This window comes from Sparus aurata, chromosome 21 (assembly GCF_900880675.1).
Source record: "Sparus aurata chromosome 21, fSpaAur1.1, whole genome shotgun sequence".
In the NCBI taxonomy this organism is placed as follows: Eukaryota; Metazoa; Chordata; class Actinopteri; order Spariformes; family Sparidae; genus Sparus; species Sparus aurata.
In genome coordinates, this window is record NC_044207.1 from 19654455 (window position 1) to 19663060 (window position 8606).

The window sequence follows — 8606 nt, forward strand, 5'->3', positions numbered from 1 at the left end:
ATCCCCCGGTGAATTGGAGACTTTAGGGCTTTTACTTTTGGTTGTCTGAGGAAAGAGCAAGTAGTTAGATAAGCCTCCCCCATCCATCACCTACAAAAGCTGTTTAAAAAGCTATCAAAACACGATAAGGTGAAGGTGTACAGTTTAACACACTTAGCCGCTAATTCTATCTGCAAATGCGATCACTACCGTGGAACTGTAGAGGGATAACCACAGGGCAGATATATCAGGGTCACAGCTGCACAGAAACTGAATATATTATCCACACTGTGTCAAAACAAATGATGATTAAAGTTTATTTCAGGACAGGATGCAGATCTGTTTCATTTCAAAGTAGAAAGAGGATCATGCAAATTCTGGCAAAGTCCGAAAAATACTTTATTTCAGTTCACATGCTTTGAAGATTAAGTGGATTTTTATTGGAAAATGTCGTCTTTACTCCTCTAAACAGCAGCTGAGTGCCAGCGGTTCCAAACCTGGGGGTCGGGCCCCCTCCGGCAGATCACAAGGGGGGTCATGAGATGATTTAAAGATGCAGGGTTTGTTTGTTAATTGTCACTGAATGCACCAGAACACACTGTGGCACAAAGTGGATCGTTCGTCAATTCATAAATGTAGACAATTTGGACTGATGGGTGAATTCACTGAAAAAAAATATGACACCCAAGCTTGGATACGATAGAAGAAGAGGAGAATTTAGTTTTTCTGAAGTTAGCTTATAGGTATCGGTGTTCGTTGATGCCTCATGTTGAAATGTTCACGTTAAATAGCTCATGTTACATCAGCCATCCACATTGACCTCAGGCTACCAGCTAATGCTGCCGATGGTTAGACATTAACCAACACTCCAATTTCAGTGTGGGGCATCAGATCGGTTTACGAACACGCCCGTAGTTTGATGATTACGCTTATTCACTTTGTTGCTGAGAGTTAAATGAGAAGTTTGATACCCCTTACGCGTCTGTGCGCTAAATAAGAAGCTGTAGCTAGCGACAAATTAGCTTAGCTGGGAACAACGGAAGCGAAACGGTAAAATGGCTCTATACAAAATAAACAGCCAAGATTGAATGTTGACATGCTGATAGTTTAGCTTTTTTCTTGCTTACTTTAATGGGACGTAGCCAAGCTAGCTGTGTCTCCCTGTTTGTGCATAGATTAAACTACTACATGGCTACTAGCTTTAGCTTCATAGCATCTGACTCTTGGCAAGTTGAGATGTATTTTATTTGGCATGGACATAACAGTGTACAAGCCTTGGATACATTTTCAAATGTTAAAGATGGGAAGAAGCAGGGGGAAAAAAAGCAAACACTGACTTTTTTCTCATCTTGTTTATTTCTTGTACATCTTAGATTGTTTTAGCTATTCAGGCCTTATAAAAATTATTCAAATACAACAAACTTCATCTATGATTGGATTTGTAGCGCTTCACACAATAAGTGACGCGAGATCAAAGAGGGATCAAGAGTGGTAGCTGGGGTCAGTCGCCTCAAAGACACCCGCCGAACGCCCGTCTTTCTGTCTCTGGAAAACAGAGCCTCATCTCTCTCTCTCTCTCACTCATGTGTAGATCCAGAGGCCGTGTTATTGTTTCCAAGCTAATGTCTCCATCCTGTGGAGCCAGACCCTCTCTATATGTTTTGTCTCAGAGGAGAAGGTCAGGTCTCCAGTACACTTTGTGACTTTCCCTGAATCAGCTGTTTGCAGCCCCAGCTCGAGAGAAAACAGCCTTGGGCGAGAGGTGACGTCACTGATAGCAAAACAGAGACAATTCAGAGGTGACTGGATGGCGGCGGTGGCGGCTATGGCGGTGGTGGTGGTGGTGGCGTTGGTGGTGGGGAGGTACTGTGGGTTGGATACTTGGGCCTGGCACCGGAGTGGAGTTTGGACGGAGCAGCTGGCAGACCTTGCAGGCCCACTCATGCTTTCAAGGTCTAGAGCAGCTTATTAGAAAGATATGAGAGGAGTGTGTGGTGGAACTGAAACAATCACCATTTGTTCAGATCTAAATCAGAGGACGAATGGATTGGCACAGGTGACAGTTTGGGATTATGATCTTGACTTTTCATGGAAGACTTACTGGGACAGTTTATCATCGCTAACGTTATTAGTGACAATTCTCCCACTGCGACAGGTCAAAATGTCCGCCCATTTGTTCAAGACCGGACCTTGCCTCCAGCTTAGTTCTCACACTGTTATTTCAGGGAAGACATTTTAAAGCGTCAGTACTCTTGAAATACAGAAAGTAATTCTCCTCTCTTGGTGTCAAATAGAGCAGATTGTTTTGATTTATCATCTCAAATAAAAAAGAAGATTACTCCCTCCATCTCAACACTATTTGGGTGAAAGGATTTTTTCCTTTGGTGCCCACTGATATTACATTAAATAGAATTAGTGGAACTTATTTTCCCAGATGTGTAAATAAGGTGTAAATGATCAAATTAATGACGGTTGAATATTTGGCCAGGGGTTAGGGCCGAGAGCACTGACTCATTTGATATTCAACTTTTACTCCATCTCTCTCTATCGACTACTTTAAAATTATTTAATTTTTTCATCAGGGACCCTCATGTAATCCAATTGATTGTTTTTTTTCTTTTTTTTTTAATTCTTTTTTATTATTAAGGGTGTTTGAAAACTCGAATCTCTGACTCCTGAAGCTCCCCTTTAACTTCGACCAAAATTGATTCGATTTTGTAGGTCAATAGAGCATGTCCCGGTTGAATAAGGGGCCTCTAGGACCTTAACTGTAAACTATACAGCCATTTTGAATTTATTACGAAAACCGGGGTTCATACTTGAGCCAACTCCTCTTGGCTTAACCTGAATTTCTACATGCACCCGCAACCTCATAACGCCTTTCTTCAAGAGCTTTTTCCTCGATCTATCATGGCTTGGATTGAACAAAAGCCTGTGCTACTTTTTTTCATTTTATCTGACCAATTCAGATTGAAGACAGACAAGAAATAGGGGGAAAATGAAGAAGGCACAAAAAGCAACAAAGGTCTGATTTTGCTCTAGAAACACTGTGGTTCATTTGTTGGCTACCACGGCACTCAAAGCACCTGCCACTTTAATAAATAGATAAAATCATAACTGTGGATCTCTTTCTCCTCTCATTTCTAACTGTCCTCTCTCAAAATATTGAACAAAACACCCCAAAAGTACTGAAAATCTCTAATAAAAATCTCTCCCCAGTGTAGCCACTGCAGCTCATGTTGACATAAAAAGAACTGTGACGGCATCGAAGATGTTGAAAAAGGGTCAACAGTCTTCGGCTTTTCATCACACATCTAGCAAAGCCATTTTCCAAACATTCTGCTCAAAGCGAATGCCAATGTTATGCATGAAAATAGCCTTTTATTTTGAAATTAGAACCATCAGATTGCGACTATATATTTCACCAAGCGAGTGAAAGTCTCACTGTAGGGTGTATAAAATGAGAAACAGCCCAAAAAATAAGGTAGATTTAGCTTAAATGTGGTTAATCAAACACTGTCAACAGTTTTAAAGTACTTTCAATAAAATCTAAACTACCTGCGTGTGTCTACAGTGCGATGCAGCTGGAGGTAAGAGTGGATTCGTATGCAGAAATAGCAGCAAGATGCTAAACAATGTTGCAAAGAAACTGTCTCTCCAAGCAGGAAGTGCCCCGAGTTCGGCCTTGACCTTCTGTAAATACGGCTCAACTTTCTTTCCAGGGTGAAATGTGTTCAAATGTGTCTGTGGCTTTTCAGTCGGGAGAACAAATAAAAAACCCTCCGAGATCTGATAAGATCCAGGCTCCACTCAAAGAGGTCTGGAGCTCCACCAGACGTGGCCAACTTTGCGCGGCCCTTGTCCTTCCATGACCGCGTGGCCTCGCCTCGTCTCGGCCCTCTCACACCTCGGCGCAGACAAACACACACTCACACAGCTCCCCTTCCACACACATTAAACACTCTCAGACTGACTCGGAGGTTTCTGTCGCCCTCTCCTTCACTTTAGTCAGTTGCCAGACAATGAAAACATTGAGAGGGTAGTTTCTATGGCGTGGACAGGGCTTTTGTTTGACTGGGAAACATATGCATTCTACATGCTCCAATTATGGTTTTATCAGATCGCTGTCAAACACACCAATCATGCGCCTTCCTTTGTGCCCTCTCTAACGGTGTGTACTGTACCACACGGAGCAGTGGCTCGCAGTGTTTGCATGTTTGCCCATGGTGGGAGTATAATGTCTCGGGCCGGTTTGCGTCTCTGTTGGCAGAAAACACGCGGCTTGGTCGAAAAACAATGTGTCACGATCCCTTCTACTTGGCAGGTAACAGATTGGTTTCGAATGCAGAACTTCCTTGTGTGAATGTTACAGCAAAATTAAACACGAGCGGCGTTGCCCTTCTTCGACAAACACAGCCGGTTTATGCTCTGACCGCCACCGCCTGGGGAGAAGAAAAAAAAAAGAAGGGCGGCCATATCTGGGTGATCTGCAGCACGTACAGTTAAGTCCCTTATTGTGACTTGCACTGTACGCCTCAACAAAAGGGGCTCAGAAAGACGAGGCTGATCTGACTCACCATTGGCTCGGCTCTCGATCGCCCTGGCTTCCGTTCAGTGTCAAAGTCACGTCCACATCGCCAGCTATTTCACAAGAATGCTGTTATCACGGCCAAAGTTGTACAACCATAATATAAATATAAAAAAGACTGTGTGTGTAGCTGTAGCCGGGGGGAATTGTTTCTAGAAAATTGTACCAACACGTAAACTTAAAAAAAAGAAAAATTAAATTTAAGCCCTTGAGGTCGACCCCGGACACAAAGACAAACCCTGCCCAGTGTTTGTGGGTTGTTTTCGCAGACACCGGTCAGCAGCTCAGGCTCCACTAAGCCCAGTGTTTACAGATCGGCTAGAACGCAGCCTTACAGCCTCAAGATGCTGCACCCGGGCGGGCAGACATCACCGAGGTCTGAGGTCTGGACTGGGCTGATATTAACCATGAGACACGATTAACACAGCGCGATAATGCCGGCGATTCAAGGCGAGGATGGAGCCGCTATCTTCAGCGTGGCTCCATTACACAGTGTGAGTACAACAACAGTAATATCACAGCTACATTTGTCTTTTATGCTTTATTGTTTACGGTCTTTGTTCATCTCTGTCTTTTAGATTCCTGCCACGACTTCGATACAGTGGAATTTGTTTTGTGGCGCTTAAAGTGAATTTTAAAAATGTAGCCGACAGTATTTCTTGTATGTCTTTAATCTAGATGAGACAATCAGTGAAGAGGGACTATTTATTTTATAGCAAGCAGTAAATATCATATTTAATTTAACCTAACCCCTTTAAAGGTGCACTATGTAGTTTTGGGGCATACATTTTAACCAGAAGACAAAGAGCTTCACTGACCGTTTTTTTTTTTTTTTTTAATGCCGAAACAAACTAAGTAAACAAACTCTCTTTGTGTTCATGACTGAATAAACAAACTGACCCTAAAGGACAACACAATCTCATACTGTCTTACTTTGTTTATATGTGGCGGACCCTGCCACCTCTCTAGCTTCAAACAGTGTTCTGGGGACCTTATTATCCTCTGAGAACAGCTTGTTTGTTCAGTTATGGAAAAATTTAATTGTATTTTTTTTTTTTTACCTCAATAATATTGTAAATATAAAAATTCTGATTTGCGATTGATGATTCGTGATCTGAAAGACACAAAAAAGTCAAGTACGTCTCCTTCTGAGCCGTCGACTGCGGCTGCAAAGCTTGATACGCATAATTTTGGGGGTGTTGCCTACTTTTTTATGCATTTCAAGAATAGTTCATATTTTAGCGAAATGCTAATTTGCTGTCTTGCTGTTGAATGAAAATGCATCGAATGCTGAGGGAAAAACAGCTCGTTCCAAATGAAGCCTACCGAAACCTCCGAAGCTTACTAATAGTCTGAATCTCACGAAGCAGGCTGTTGGTAAGTTATATAAGATGACTATTTTTTTCTGTCTTTACCATCTTCCAAGTCACCATCACTCTGTGAAACAAACTTCTTACAAGATAGTTACCCATATTCTGAAAAGTTACCCTATCCCTAACCTGGTCACTCCATGTATGAATTTTAACAAGCCGGCTGCTGTAACTTTGTCTTTTCCAGAGCCATTTTTATGCCAGGGCTCGCCTCCCCAAGTTCCTCCTAAAACTACTATGGAGAAGTATCATTACTCCATCTCAAATGTTTTAGTTTTTTTTGGGAGGGCCTTTTTCATGGAAATTGATAGGACAGCTTTGAGAGATGACAGGAAACGGGATGAGAGAGACGGGATGAGACGCCACAAAGGGCGGACTCGAACATTGTATGGGACACACGCACCAACTGAGCTACCGGGGTGCCACATCGTCACTCCATCTCGTGTTGAGTGCCGCCTAAGATGATTTTGATTAAAGACATTTACAGATAAACTTGCCTCAAAACCACTGGTTAAACATATGAGATAGACACGTTTCTGAACAATCTCGAGAGCTAAGGTAGCTGTTCCCTCCTGCTGCTCATCTTTACACTAATCTAGGCTAATCACTTAGCTCTAAATTTAGCGCACGGACGTCACAGGGGTATTGAACTTCCGTTCTGACACGTGAATCGTTGCGTTTCACAAAACCTTCAGCTATTTCTTTAAAGACACAAACATTTTCTCTCATCTATATCATCTCAAATTAATCTTAATCTTCCTGCACCGTGTTGGAAACGTTACAGCGTAAGGCCGCACAAGGAGAGCTCAACATCTGCCCACATTGCAGCGCAACACCTTGGCATTTCCTCAACTCGCGACAACGGGCCTCGCTGTACATGTGCTGTGAGTCATACATCAGTGTCCCCTCTACACCTTAGACTTTTGCCCCAGAGTAAAGTACCTGGAGCACTCCACGTCAAACATGGCTCCTCTTAACTTTGTACAAGACATCTTTACGTCTCTGGCGTTTTATGGCAGAGGATAAAGGTCATCATGGAGGTCGTTGCAGGGAATCTAGCGAGGGAGAGGACTGCGTGGGAGAGAAGGAAGCCGAGAGGGATGAATAGAGGGAGGGGAGGGGAAGAAGAAGAAGAAGAAAAAAGAAAGAATTATGGCCCGGGAGGGGAGGCTGCTTTCCGACACCACGCAAATGCTGAGGGCTGGTGTGTCAACGCCACGCACACACAAACACACACACCTAGCAGGATTCCTACCTGCGACTGAGTTCAGTGGGAGTCTCAAGAGCGAGAGGCGCTAATCAGTAACAGTGTTATATGGCTGTGTTAATGGTTAACGTGGCCCCTAGACGCTGTGCCCCTGGCCCAAGCACCTGCAGCCCCTTTTACAGGCATCATCCACGGAGAGAACAAATAGTCTGAATGCTTGTTGGGCACATCGGCTTCACATGAACCATCTCATCAGACATGCCAGCAGGTGTTTGGCTGGAAAGCACTGAAAAAAAATAAGCAGAACGGGGTCAAATTATTGGAGGGTGCACTGTGTTATTAGCTCCATAAAGCCTCGGCACACCCAGCTTCTCTTCTCTTCTCTTCTCTTCTCTTCTCTTCTCTTCTCTTCTCTTCTCTTCTCTTCTCTTCTTTTCTCTTCTCTTCTCTTCCCTTCTCCTCTCGTCTCCCCTCTTCTCTCCTCTTCACTTCTCTTCTATTCTCTTCTCTTGTCTTGTCTTCTCTTCTCTTCTCTTCTCTTCTCTTCTCCTCTCGTCTCCCCTCTTCTCTCCTCTTCACTTCTCTTCTATTCTCTTCTCTTGTCTTCTCTTCTCTTCTCTTCTCTCCTCCTCTTCGCCTTCAGGGTCATAGTAACAGGAGTCGGAGCTATCTGTCTGCCCGACTCCCCCACATGGCCTTCTGGCTTCGCACACACACAAATGAATATTTGACAAACACCTCTGTCAAAATCTTCAAGCTGCTTGGAAATTAGCCTTTGCTTTCCGTCCACACACACACACACACACACACACACAGGCACACATCCATACAAAAAAAAAGAAAACCTTGCACAAACACACAATTTCTCCTCCCTATGTTTTAGATAAATAGCTGCAGCATAAAATCAAGCTCAGGTCAGGATAACCTTGTGGTGACCCACCGGCTCCTTCTCCTGTAGTGACCTCTCTCAGCAGCTGCTAACCCGGGCCTGCCAGGTCAACCCCACGCAACACTCATACACGCACTCAAAAACACTGTCTGGTCTCGTCTCCTCTTTCGAATTGTTCCCCCCCCCACCTTTTTTTTTTTCCATATTCCACATCCGAGCAGAATTGATCAAGTCTCAAAGTCCAAGAGCTTGATGCGAACGTAATGGCAGTGACATCAAGCGCGCACTAGGGCAATGTTAATGCTTCTTTATCCGAGCGGATGGAGGTGTGTGCACAGTGCAAACAGACCCTTGTACCGAGGAGGCTAAGCCGGAGCACTCAGCAGTGTAAAAAAATCTGGGCTAATGTCTGTTTCTCTCACTAAATTGTTTTTTGATAAGGGAATATCTGGAGATAAGTGTTGTCACTATCCTATCTGAGAAAGCGGAAGCCGGTTCGATAAATCTCCCTCTGTAATCTAATAGGAGTCATGGGCAGTAGCTGCCATCGAGGAAGGACTGTGCCGCCGGGCC